Raw genomic sequence first — 14,368 nt, 5'->3', positions numbered from 1 at the left:
ACGTCCCGACAAGATACACATGTGTACCAAGTTTCGTAATTCTAGCTTTAAGTATGGCTTGGGGCTGTTCATTTAAAATACTCTAGGGGTCGCTATAGAGAAATTAGGCCACGCCCACCAAATTTTGTTATGAATTCCTGTCGGTGGGTGGATAAGGATCCATCCTAGTGAGTTTGGAGCAGCTGGGCCCGAAATTGTGGAATTCAGAGCCAAACGTATGGCAATGGCGTTACAGGTCACTTCGCCACGCCGCCACGCCCACCTCCTATGTCAAAGCCGGTCGGGGTTGGAATCCACAACACACCAACATGTCTTCTGTCTCTGGACACAGTTTCATGTTGATTAGGTCAAAGGGCTAAGATAGCGACCGTTCACAGTAAAACATGACACTTCCTGTTCTCAGGGGGCGTGGCCTAAGTGATGTCATCATTTCACCATAGGGTATTGTAGGGCACCCGATGCCGATCAATCACTGAAAGTTTGGTCCCTCTATGTGTTTTTATATAGGAAATATAAGAGTTTCGTGTTTCATGGCGAGTAGGTGAACTTTGACCCCTGCTAACCCCCCTTCAACATGCTCCAAAACTCACCAATTTGATAACTTTAAATCAAACATGCCTTATGATCAGACTGACCGAGTTTGAAGTCGATCAATCGAAATCCCTAGGAGGAGTTCGATCAAATACGAAGGCTGTAAACAGCAAAATCGAGGAAAAAAATGGACGTTCAATACAAAATGGCCGACTTTCTGTGATAGTTGGCTTATAACATTAAATGTAAGTTCTGAGTCTTTTGGTGAGCTCTACAAGTGTACCAAATTTCATGTCTCTACCATGAAGTACGTTCATACCATTGTGTCAACAGAAAATTGCTAGTTGCCGCCGTTCAGCAATTTTTTTTGCGATTTTTGCGACAACCTTAAAATTCAAAATTTTTAAATTTTCTAGTTGCGACCGCCAAGTTTGGTGAGTTTTTGAATATGATAAAGCCCCCAAAAAGGCACACGAAGAGGTGGGAAGAATCGTAATAATAATAATAATAAACAGTACAGATACAATAGGCCTTCGCAGCGCTTTGCTGCTCGGGCCTAATAATAATAATTAAAGCTGCAAGCAGCCTCGGGCGGCCCTCGCAGCAAGCGCCGCTCCGGCCAATTGGCCACCGCGGGGGTTCCGGCCACCGCAGAAGCTCTCGCGCGTTTTCCAGAGCCGCAGCCCGCTCCCCACCGCGGAAGCTCTGCCGCAGTTTTCAGCACCGCCGCCCGCCAGCCGCCGCAAAAGCTGTCGCGCATTTTCCCCGCCCGTCCACCGGGCGACACGCGTGAATGCGTTCGGCGGCGCTGCCCGACGACTGTCGAAAAATCTGGCGCAGATCGGTCGATGCGTCGAGGAGATACAACCCATGTATTAACTTAGGGGGCGCAGTGGAGCCAAATTACATTTCAAACCCGTTGGGCTCTTTAGAGGTGAACAAAGGTCATACAGATCCAGTTTGGCGCCAATCGGATGATCTATGCCTGAATAAGAGCCAAACGTATGCATATGGCGAGGGACTGATATTCGCCATTTGGCCACGCCCACACGGTTCAGCCAGCAGCGAGCATTGACAGAGTTTATCATCCGAATCATCTTGATTAGGTCAAGAGAGCCATAAACGGAGCTTTCCAAGTAAAAAAACGGCACTTCCTGTTCTGAGGGGGCGGGGCTTAGATGACGTCATAATATGATGACATAGGGTCGTCAAGGATCCCCAGGGTCACTCGTGCAAAGTTTGGTGCAGAAGCTATCGACCGTTCACAGTAAAATACAAGACTTCCTGTTGTCAGAGGGCGTGGCCTACGTGATGTCATCATTTGACCATTGGATATTATTCTACACCCCAGGATGATCAATATCTCAAACTTTGGTGTCTCTGTGAGTTTTTGTTATAGAATTACAAATTATTTAATTTTTTCCTATTTAATTCAACATTGAACTGTCATTCCGTAGGGCAATGCTGCCCTCTGGTGTCGAATTACTGAAATTACTGAAATAGTTTCATTATTTCAGTAATTCGACACCAGAGGGCAGCATTGCCCTACACATGACAAAGCCCTTTGTATTACACAGTCGATCACAGGGGAACTTTGAGCCTTGCTAACCCCCCTTCCACCTGTTCAAATGTCATTGGACCTGCCGTATGATCAGACTGACCGAGTTTGAAGCCGATCAATCGAAATCCCTAGGAGGAGTTCGATCAAATACGAAGGCTGTAAACGTCAAAATCGAGGTCAAATGAACTTCAATCTAAAATGGCCGACTTCCTGTTGGGTTTAGAGCATGGCTCTAAGAGACTTTTTTGTACGTCCTGACAAGATACACATGTGTACCAAGTTTCGTAATTCTAAGTCAAAGCATGTCTTGGGGCTGATTTTTTAAAATATTCTATGGGGCAATGTAGAAATATTAGGCCACGCCCAACCAAATTTTGTTATGAATTCCTGTCGGTGGGTGTACAAGGATCCATCCTAGTGAGTTTGGAGCAGCTCTCCCCGAAACTGTGGAATTCAGAGCCAAACGAAATTCGATGGCGTTCGCAACGCCGCCACGCCCACCTGCTACATCTCAGCCAGTCGGGGTTGGAATCCACAACACACCAACATGTCTTCTGTCTCTGGACACAGTTTCATGTTGATTAGGTCAAAGGGCTAAGATAGCGACCGTTCACAGTAAAACATGACACTTCCTGTTCTCAGGGGGCGTGGCCTACTTAAAAAAATAATTTCACCACAGGGTATTTTAGGACACCCGATGACGATCAATGACTGAACGTTTGGTCCCTCTATGTGTTTTTATATAGGAAATATAAGAGTTTCGTGTTTCATGGCGAGTAGCTGAACTTTGACCCCTGGTAACCCCCCTTCAGCAAGCTCATACAGTCACCAATTTGATAACTTTAAATCAGACATGCCTTATGATCAGACTGACCGAGTTTGAAGCCGATCGATCGAAATCCCTAGGAGGAGTTCGATCAAATGCAAAGGCTGTAAACGTCAAACTCGAGGTCCAAAATGGACCTTCAATCCAAAATGGCCGACTTCCTGTTGGGTTTAGAGCATGGCTCCAAGAGACTTTTTTGTACGTCCTGACAAGATACACATGTGTACCAAGTTTCGTAATTCTAGGATAAAGCATGGCTTGGGGCTGATTTTTTAAAATATTCTAGGGGGAGATGTAGAGAAATTAGGCCACGCCCACCAAATTTCGCTATGGATTCCTGTTGGCGGGTGTATAAGGATCCATCCTAGTGAGTTTGGAGCAGCTCTCCCCGAAACTGTGGAATTCAGAGCCAAACGAAATTCGATGGCGTTCGCAACGCCGCCACGCCCACCTGCTTCATCGCAGCCGGTCGGGGTTGGAATCCACAACACACCAACATGTCTTCTGTCTCTGGACACAGTTTCATGTTGATTAGGTCAAAGGGCTAAGATAGCGACCGTTCACAGTAAAACATTACACTTCCGGCTCTCAGGGGGCGTGGCCTACGTAAAAAAAAAATTTCACTGCAGGGTATTATAGGACACCCGATGCCGATCAATCACTGAAAGTTTGGTCCCTCTATGTGTTTTTGTATATGAAATATAAGAGGTTTTTGTTTCATGGCGTGTAGGTGAACTTTGACCCCTGGTAACCCCCCTTCAACATGCTCCAAAACTCACCAATTTGATAACTTTAAATCAGACATGCCTTATGATCAGACTGACCGAGTTTGAAGCCGATCAATCGAAATCCCTAGGAGGAGTTCGATCAAATACGAAGGCTGTAAACGTCAAACTCGAGGTAAAAAATGGACCTTCAATACAAAATGGCCGACTTCCTGTGATACTTGCACTATGACATTACTTGTAAATTCTGAGCGTCTTAGTGAGCTCTACAACTGTACCGAATTTCAAGTCTCTACGATGAAGTAAGTGAATAGCAATGGGTCTGTTGAAAATTGCTAGTTGCCGCCGTTGAGCAATTTTTTTTGCGATTTTTGCGGCGACCTTAAAATTCAAAATTTTTAAACCGCCTAGTCGCTTCCGCCAAGTTTGGTGAGTTTTTGAATATGATAAAGCCCCCAAAAAGGCGCACGAAGAGGGGGTAAGAATAATAATTAAAGCTGCAAGCAGCCTCGGGCGGCCCTCGCAGCAAGCGCCGCTCCGGCCTATTGGCCACCGCGGGGGTTCCAGCCACCGCAGAAGCTCTCGCACGATTTCCAGAGCCGCAGCCAACTCCCCACCGCAGAAGCTCCGCCGCAGTTTCCAGCACCGCCGCCCGCTAGCCACCGCAGAAGCTGTCGCGCATTTTCCACACCCATCCACCAGGCGACACGCGTGAATGCGTTCGGCAGCGCTCCCCGACGACTGTCAAAAAATGTGGCGCAGATCGGTCGATGCGTCGAGGAGATACAACCCATGTATTAACTTAGGGGGCGCAGTGGAGCCAAATTACATTTCAAACCCGTTGGGCTCTTTAGAGGTGAACAAAGGTCATACAGATCCAGTTTGGCGCCAATCGGATGATCTATGCCTGAATAAGAGCCAAACGTATGCATATGGCGAGGGACTGATATTCGCCATTTGGCCACGCCCACACGGTTCAGCCAGCAGCGAGCATTGACAGAGTTTATCATCCGAATCATCGTGATTAGGTCAAGAGAGCCATAAACAGAGCTTTCCAAGGAAAAAAATGGCACTTCCTGTTGTGAGGGGGCGGGGCTTAGATGACGTCATAATGTGATGACGTAGGATCGACGGGCATACCACCAGGATTACTCAGGCAAAGTTTGATGCAGCTCGGTCAAAATATGTGGAATGTAGAGGCAAACGTATACGAACGGCGTTGCCGCCATTGAAAACACTTGGGACTTTAAAGCAAGCGAGACCAACTTCCTATCTGTCATCCAACACAGAATCAACTTGATTAGGTCAAGAGAGCCATAAACAGAGCTTTCCAAGGAAAAAAACGGCACTTCCGGTTCCGAGGGGGCGGGGCTTAGATGACGTCATAATGTGATGACGTAGGATTGACGGGCAAGCCTCCAGGATCACTCAGGCCAAGTTTGATGCAGCTCGGTCAAAATATGTGGAATGTAGAGGCAAACGTATACGAACGGCGTTGCCGCCATTGAAAACTCTTGGCACTTTAAAGCAAGCGAGATCAACTTCCTATCTGTCATCCAACACAGAATCAACTTGATTAGGTCAAGAGAGCCATAAACAGAGCTTTCCAAGGAAAAAAACGGCACTTCCGGTTCCCAGGGGGCGGGGCTTAGATGACGTCATAATGTGATGACTTAGGATTGACGGGCAAGCCTCCAGGATCACTCAGGCCAAGTTTGATGCAGCTCGGTCGAAACATGTGGAATCTAGAAGCAAACGTATGGCATCGGCGTTACAGGTCACTTCGCCACGCCGCCACGCCCAGCTGCTATCTCAAAGCCGGTCGGGGTTGGAATCCTCAACACACCAACATGTCTTCTGTGTCTGGACACAGTTTCATGTTGATTAGGTCAAAGGGCTAAGAGAGCGACCGTTCACAGTAAAACATGACACTTCCTGTTCTCAGGGGGCGTGGCCTAAGTGATGTCATCATTTGACCATATGGTATTGTAAGCCACCTGATGTCGATCAATCACTGAAAGTTTGGTCCCTCTATGTGCTTTTGTATAGGAAATATAAGAGTTTCGTGTTTCATGGCGAGTAGGTGAACTTTGACCCCTGCTAACCCCCCTTCAACATGCTCCAAAACTCACCAATTTGATAACTTTAAATCAAACATGCCTTATGATCAGACTGACCAAGTTTGAAGTCGATCAATCGAAATCCCTAGGAGGAGTTCGATCAAATACGAAGGCTGTAAACGTCAAAATCGAGGTAAAAAATGGACGTTCAATACAAAATGGCCGACTTCCTGTGATAGTTGGCTTATAACATTAAATGTAAGTTCTGAGTCTTTTGGTGAGCTCTACATGTGTACCAAATTTCATGTCTCTACGATGAAGTACGTTCATACCATTGTGTCAACAGAAAATTGCTAGTTGCTGCCGTTCAGCAATTTTTTTTGCGATTTTTGCGACAACCTTAAAATTCAAAATTTTTAAATTTTCTAGTCGCCACCGCCAAGTTTGGTGAGTTTTTGAATATGATAAAGCCCCCAAAAAGGCTCCTCTTTAGGGGGGCAGAATCGTAATAATAATAAGAAACAGTACAGAAACAATAGGCCTTCGCAGCGCTTTGCTGCTCGGGCCTAATTAAAGCTGCAAGCAGCCTCGGGCGGCCCTCGCAGCAAGCGCCGCTCCGGCCTATTGGCCACCGCGGGGGTTCCAGCCACCGCAGAAGGTCTCGCACAATTTCCAGAGCCGCAGCCAACTCCCCACCGCAGAAGCTCCGCCGCAGTTTTCAGCACCGCCGCCCGCCAGCCACCGCAGAAGCTGTCGCGCATTTTCCCCGCCCGTCCACCAGGCGACACGCGTGAATGCGTTCGGCAGCGCTCCCCGACGACTGTCAAAAAATCTGGCGCAGATCGGTCGATGCGTCGAGGAGATACAGCCCATGTATTAACTTAGGGGGCGCAGTGGAGCCAAATTACATTTCAAACCCGTCGGGCTCTTTAGAGGTGAACAAAGGTCATACATATCCAGTTTGGCGCCAATTGGATGATCTATGCCTGAATAAGAGCCAAACGTATGTATATGGCGAGGGACTGATATTCGCCATTTGGCCACGCCCACACGGTTCAGCCAGCAGCGAGCATTGACAGAGTTTATCATCCGAATCATCTTGATTAGGTCAAGAGAGCCATAAACAGAGCTTTCCAAGTAAAAAAATAGCACTTCCTGTTCTCAGGGGGCGTGGCCTAAGTGATGTCATCATTTGACCATTGGATATTATTGGACACTCGATTATGATCAATCACTGAACGTTTGGTGTCTCTGTGAGTTTTTGTGTTAGAATTACTAATTATTTAGTTTTTTCCTCCATTACAACATTGAACTTTCATTCCGTAGGGCAATGCTGCCCTCTGGTGTCGAATTACTGAAATAATGAAACTATTTCAGTGGGCAGCAGAGGGCAGCATTGCCCTACAAACAACGAACATGGACTGTTTATTATGTAATTACACAGAAGATCTCTCTAATTCATTCTGAGGGGGCGGGGCTTAGATGACGTCATAATATGATGACATAGCATTGTCAGGTATCACACCAGGATGAGTCAGGCCAAGTTTGGTGCAGCTCGGTCGAAACATGTGGAATCTAGAAGCAAACGTATGGCATCGGCGTTACAGGTCACTTCGCCACGCCGCCACACCCAGCTGCTTCATCGCAGCCGGTCAGGGCTTGGATCCACAACACACCAACATGTCTTCTGTCTCTGGACACAGTTTCATGTTGATTAGGTCAAAGGGCTAAGATAGCGACCGTTCACAGTAAAACATGACACTTCCTGTTCTCAGGGGGCGTGGCCTACTTAAAAAATAATTTCACCACAGGGTATTTTAGGACACCCGATGACGATCAATCAATGAAAGTTTGGTCCCTCTCTGTGTTTTTGTATAGGAAATATAAGAGTTTCGTGTTTCATGGCGAGTAGCTGAACTTTGACCCCTGGTAACCCCCCTTCAGCAAGCTCATACAGTCACCAATTTGATAACTTTAAATCAGACATGCCTTATGATCAGACTGACCGAGTTTGAAGCCGATCAATCGAAATCCCTAGGAGGAGTTCGATCAAATGCAAAGGCTGTAAACGTCAAACTCGAGGTCCAAAATGGACCTTCAATCCAAAATGGCCGACTTCCTGTTGGGTTTAGAGCATGGCTCCAAGAGACTTTTTTGTACGTCCTGACAAGATACACATGTGTACCAAGTTTCGTAATTCTAGGATAAAGCATGGCTTGGGGCTGATTTTTTAAAATATTCTAGGGGGAGATGTAGAGAAATTAGGCCACGCCCACCAAATTTCGCTATGGATTCCTGTTGGCGGGTGTATAAGGATCCATCCTAGTGAGTTTGGAGCAGCTCTCCCCGAAACTGTGGAATTCAGAGCCAAACGAAATTCGATGGCGTTCGCAACGCCGCCACGCCCACCTGCTTCATCGCAGCCGGTCGGGGTTGGAATCCACAACACACCAACATGTCTTCTGTCTCTGGACACAGTTTCATGTTGATTAGGTCAAAGGGCTAAGATAGCAACCGTTCACAGTAAAACATTACACTTCCGGCTCTCAGGGGGCGTGGCCTACGTAAAAAAAAAATTTCACTGCAGGGTATTATAGGACACCCGATGCCGATCAATCACTGAAAGTTTGGTCCCTCTATGTGTTTTTGTATATGAAATATAAGAGGTTTTTGTTTCATGGCGTGTAGGTGAACTTTGACCCCTGGTAACCCCCCTTCAACATGCTCCAAAACTCACCAATTTGATAACTTTAAATCAGACATGCCTTATGATCAGACTGACCGAGTTTGAAGCCGATCAATCGAAATCCCTAGGAGGAGTTCGATCAAATGCGAAGGCTGTAAACGTCAAACTCGAGGTAAAAAATGGACCTTCAATACAAAATGGCCGACTTCCTGTGATACTTGCACTATGACATTACTTGTAAATTCTGAGCGTCTTAGTGCGCTCTACAACTGTACCGAATTTCAAGTCTCTACGATGAAGTAAGTGAATAGCAATGGGTCTGTTGAAAATTGCTAGTTGCCGCCGTTGAGCAATTTTTTTTGCGATTTTTGCGGCGACCTTAAAATTCAAAATTTTTAAACCGCCTAGTCGCTTCCGCCAAGTTTGGTGAGTTTTTGAATATGATAAAGCCCCCAAAAAGGCGCCCGAAGAGGGGGGCAGAATCGTAAGAAGAATAATAATTAAAGCTGCAAGCAGCCTCGGGCGGCCCTCGCAGCAAGCGCCGCTCCGGCCTATTGGCCACCGCGGGGGTTCCAGCCACCGCAGAAGCTCTCGCGCGGTTTCCAGAGCCGCAGCCCGCTCCCCACCGCGGAAGCTCCGCCGCAGTTTCCAGCACCGCCGCCCGCCAGCCGCCGCAGAAGCTGTCGCGCATTTTCCACGCCCGTCCACCGGGCGACAGGCATGAATGCGTTCGGCGGCGCTCCCCGACGACTGTCGAAAAATCTGGTGCAGATCGGTCGATGCGTCGAGGAGATACGGCCGATGTATTAACTTAGGGGGCGCAGTGGAGCCAAATTACATTTCAACCTCGTTGGGCTCTTTAGAGGTGAACAAAGGTCATACATATCCAGTTTGGCGCCAATCGGATGATCTATGCGTGAATAAGAGCCAAACGTATGCATATGGCGAGGGACTGATATTCGCCATTTGGCCACGCCTACACGGTTCAGCCAGCAGCAAGCATTGACAGAGTTTATCATCCGAATCATCTTGATTAGGTCAAAAGAGCCATAAACAGAGCTTTCCAAGGAAAAAAACGGCACTTCCGGTTCCGAGGGGGCGGGGCTTAGATGACGTCATAATGTGATGACGTAGGATTGACGGGCAAGCCTCCAGGATCACTCAGGCCAAGTTTGATGCAGCTCGGTCAAAATATGTGGAATGTAGAGGCAAACGTATACGAACGGCGTTGCCGCCATTGAACACTCTTGGCACTTTAAAGCAAGTGAGATCAACTTCCTATCTGTCATCCAACACAGAATCAACTTGATTAGGTCAAGAGAGCCATAAACAGAGCTTTCCAAGGAAAAAAACGGCACTTCCGGTTCCGAGGGGGCGGGGCTTAGATGACGTCATAATGTGATGACGTAGGATTGACGGGCAAGCCTCCAGGATCACTCAGGCCAAGTTTGATGCAGCTCGGTCAAAATATGTGGAATGTAGAGGCAAACGTATACGAACGGCGTTGCCGCCATTGAAAACTCTTGGCACTTTAAAGCAAGCGAGACCAACTTCCTATCTGTCATCCAACACAGAATCACCTTGATTAGGTCAAGAGAGCCATAGATGAAAGTTTCCAAGGAAAAAAATAGCACTTCCTGTTCTGAGGGGGCGGGGCTTAGATGACGTCATAATCTGATGACATAGAATTTTCAGGTATCACACCAGCATCACTCAAGCCAAGTTTGGTGCAGCTCGGTCGAAACATGTGGAATCTAGAAGCAAACGTATGGCATCGGCGTTACAGGTCACTTCGCCACGCCGCCACGCCCAGCTGCTATCTCAAAGCCGGTCAGGGTTGGAATCCTCAACACACCAACATGTCTTCTGTGTCTGGACACAGTTTCATGTTGATTAGGTCAAAGGGCTAAGATAGCGACCGTTCACAGTAAAACATGACACTTCCTGTTCTCAGGGGGCGTGGCCTAAGTGATGTCATCATTTCACCACAGGGTATTTTAGGACACCCGATGACGATCAATCACTGAAAGTTTGGTCCCTCTATGTGTTTTTTTATAGGAAATATAAGAGTTTCGTGTTTCATGGCGAGTAGGTGAACTTTGACCCCTGCTAACCCCCCTTCAACATGCTCCAAAACTCACCAATTTGATAACTTTAAATCAAACATGCCTTATGATCAGACTGACCGAGTTTGAAGCCGATCAATCGAAATCCCTAGGAGGAGTTCGATCAAATACGAAGGCTGTAAACAGCAAAATCGAGGAAAAAAATGGACGTTCAATACAAAATGGCCGACTTTCTGTGATAGTTGGCTTATAACATTAAATGTAAGTTCTGAGTCTTTTGGTGAGCTCTACAAGTGTACCAAATTTCATGTCTCTACGATGAAGTACGTTCATACCATTGTGTCAACAGAAAATTGCTAGTTGCCGCCGTTCAGCAATTTTTTTTGCGATTTTTGCGACAACCTTAAAATTCAAAATTTTTAAATTTTCTAGTCGCGACCGCCAAGTTTGGTGAGTTTTTGAATATGATAAAGCCCCCAAAAAGGCACACGAAGAGGTGGGAAGAATCGTAATAATAATAATAATAAACAGTACAGATACAATAGGCCTTCGCAGCGCTTTGCTGCTCGGGCCTAATAAGAAACAGTACAGATACAATAGGCCTTCGCAGCGCTTTGCTGCTCGGGCCTAATTAAAGCTGCAAGCAGCCTCGGGCGGCCCTCGCAGCAAGCGCCGCTCCGGCCTATTGGCCACCGCGGGGGTTCCAGCCACCGCAGAAGGTCTCGCACAATTTCCAGAGCCGCAGCCAACTCCCCACCGCAGAAGCTCCGCCGCAGTTTTCAGCACCGCCGCCCGCCAGCCACCGCAGAAGCTGTCGCGCATTTTCCCCGCCCGTCCACCAGGCGACACGCGTGAATGCGTTCGGCAGCGCTCCCCGACGACTGTCAAAAAATCTGGCGCAGATCGGTCGATGCGTCGAGGAGATACAGCCCATGTATTAACTTAGGGGGCGCAGTGGAGCCAAATTACATTTCAAACCCGTCGGGCTCTTTAGAGGTGAACAAAGGTCATACATATCCAGTTTGGCGCCAATCGGATGATCTATGCCTGAATAAGAGCCAAACGTATGTATATGGCGAGGGACTGATATTCGCCATTTAGCCACGCCCACACGGTTCAGCCAGCAGCGAGCATTGACAGAGTTTATCATCCGAATCATCTTGATTAGGTCAAGAGAGCCATAAACAGAGCTTTCCAAGTAAAAAAATAGCACTTCCTGTTCCGAGGGGGCGGGGCCTAAGTGATGTCATCATTTGACCATTGGATATTATTGGACACTCGATTATGATCAATCACTGAACGTTTGGTGTCTCTGTGAGTTTTTGTGTTAGAATTACTAATTATTTAATTTTTTCCTCCATTACAACATTGAACTTTCATTCCGTAGGGCAATGCTGCCCTCTGGTGTCGAATTACTGAAATAATGAAACTATTTCAGTGGGCAGCAGAGGGCAGCATTGCCCTACAAACAACGAACATGGACTGTTTATTATGTAATTACACAGAAGATCTCTCTAATTCATTCTGAGGGGGCGGGGCTTAGATGACGTCATAATATGATGACATAGCATTGTCAGGCATCAGACCAGGATGAGTCAGGCCAAGTTTGGTGCAGCTCGGTCGAAACATGTGGAATCTAGAAGCAAACGTATGGCATCGGCGTTACAGGTCACTTCGCCACGCCGCCACACCCAGCTGCTTCATCGCAGCCGGTCAGGGCTTGGATCCACAACACACCAACATGTCTTCTGTCTCTGGACACAGTTTCATGTTGATTAGGTCAAAGGGCTAAGATAGCGACCGTTCACAGTAAAACATGACACTTCCTGTTCTCAGGGGGCGTGGCCTAAGCGATGTCATAATTTCACCACAGGGTATTTTAGGACACCTATTGATGATCAATAACTAAAAGTTTGGTGTCTCTGTGAGTTTCTGTGCAGGATATATAAGAGTTTCGTGTTTCATGGCGAGTAGGTGAACTTTGACCCCTGGTAACCCCCCTTCAGCAATCTCAGACAGTCACCAATTTGATAACTTTAAATCAGACATGCCTTATGATCAGACTGACCGAGTTTGAAGCCGATCAATCGAAATCCCTAGGAGGAGTTCGATCAAATGCAAAGGCTGTAAACGTCAAAATCGAGGTCAAATGAACTTCAATCTAAAATGGCCGACTTCCTGTTGGGTTTAGAGCATGGCTCTAAGAGACTTTTTTGTACGTCCTGACAAGATACACATGTGTACCAAGTTTCGTAATTCTAGGTTTAAGCATGGCTTGGGGCTGTTCATTTAAAATACTCTAGGGGTCGCTATAGAAAAATTAGGCCACGCCCACCAAATATCGCTATGGATTCCTGTTGGCGGGTCGATAAGGATCCATCCTAGTGAGTTTGGAGCAGCTCACCCCGAAACTGTGGAATTCAGAGCCAAACGAAATTCGATGGCGTTCGCAACGCCGCCACGCCCACCTGCTTCATCGCAGCCGGTCGGGGTTGGAATCCACAACACACCAACATGTCTTCTGTCTCTGGACACAGTTTCATGTTGATTAGGTCAAAGGGCTAAGATAGCGACCGTTCACAGTAAAACATTACACTTCCTGCTCTCAGGGGGCGTGGCCTACGTAAAAAAAAAATTTCACTGCAGGGTATTATAGGACACCCGATGACGATCAATCACTGAAAGTTTGGTCCCTCTATGTGTTTTTGTATAGGAAATATAAAAGGTTTTTGTTTCATGGCGTGTAGGTGAACTTTGACCCCTGGTAACCCCCCTTCAACATGCTCCAAAACTCACCAATTTGATAACTTTAAATCAGACATGCCTTATGATCAGACTGACCGAGTTTGAAGCCGATCAATCGAAATCCCTAGGAGGAGTTCGATCAAATACGAAGGCTGTAAACGTCAAAATCGAGGAAAAAAATGGACGTTCAATACAAAATGGCCGACTTTCTGTGATAGTTGCACTATGACATTACTTGTAAATTCTGAGCGTCTTAGTGAGCTCTACAACTGTACCGAATTTCAAGTCTCTACGATGAAGTAAGTGAATAGCAATGGGTCTGTTGAAAATTGCTAGTTGCTGCCGTTGAGCAATTTTTTTTGCGATTTTTGCGGCGACCTTAAAATTCAAAATTTTTAAACCGCCTAGTCGCTTCCGCCAAGTTTGGTGAGTTTTTGAATATGATAAAGCCCCCAAAAAGGCGCACGAAGAGGGGGTAAGAATAATAATAATAATTAAAGCTGCAAGCAGCCTCGGGCGGCCCTCGCAGCAAGCGCCGCTCCGGCCTATTGGCCACCGCGGGGGTTCCAGCCACCGCAGAAGCTCTCGCACGATTTCCAGAGCCGCAGCCAACTCCCCACCGCAGAAGCTCCGCCGCAGTTTCCAGCACCGCCGCCCGCTAGCCGCCGCAGAAGCTGTCGCGCATTTTCCACACCCATCCACCAGGCGACACGCGTGAATGCGTTCGGCAGCGCTCCCCGACGACTGTCAAAAAATCTGGTGCAGATCGGTCGATGCGTCGAGGAGATACAGCCCATGTATTAACTTAGGGGGCGCAGTGGAGCCAAATTACATTTCAAACCCGTCGGGCTCTTTAGAGGTGAACAAAGGTCATACATATCCAGTTTGGCGCCAATCGGATGATCTATGCCTGAATAAGAGCCAAACGTATGTATATGGCGAGGGACTGATATTCGCCATTTGGCCACGCCCACACGGTTCAGCCAGCAGCGAGCATTGACAGAGTTTATCATCCGAATCATCTTGATTAGGTCAAGAGAGCCATAAACAGAGCTTTCCAAGTAAAAAAATAGCACTTCCTGTTCCGAGGGGGCGGGGCCTAAGTGATGTCATCATTTGACCATTGGATATTATTGGACACTCGATTATGATCAATCACTTAACGTTT

At 47.1% G+C, this 14,368-nt stretch overlaps 1 protein-coding gene across 3 annotated transcripts in view; it reads right to left on the bottom strand.

Moving 5' to 3' along the window:
* Window positions 1-14,368, bottom strand: part of LOC102219596 (neuroligin-2-like) — a 291,900-nt gene that overhangs the window by 199,319 nt on the left and 78,213 nt on the right. The window lies entirely within an intron of this gene.

The sequence above is a fragment of the Xiphophorus maculatus genome, chromosome 14, assembly GCF_002775205.1.
Source record: "Xiphophorus maculatus strain JP 163 A chromosome 14, X_maculatus-5.0-male, whole genome shotgun sequence".
NCBI lineage: Eukaryota > Metazoa > Chordata > Actinopteri > Cyprinodontiformes > Poeciliidae > Xiphophorus > Xiphophorus maculatus.
Note: the sequence above shows the minus strand (reverse complement) of the source record. Positions and strands in the feature narration are given on the sequence as shown.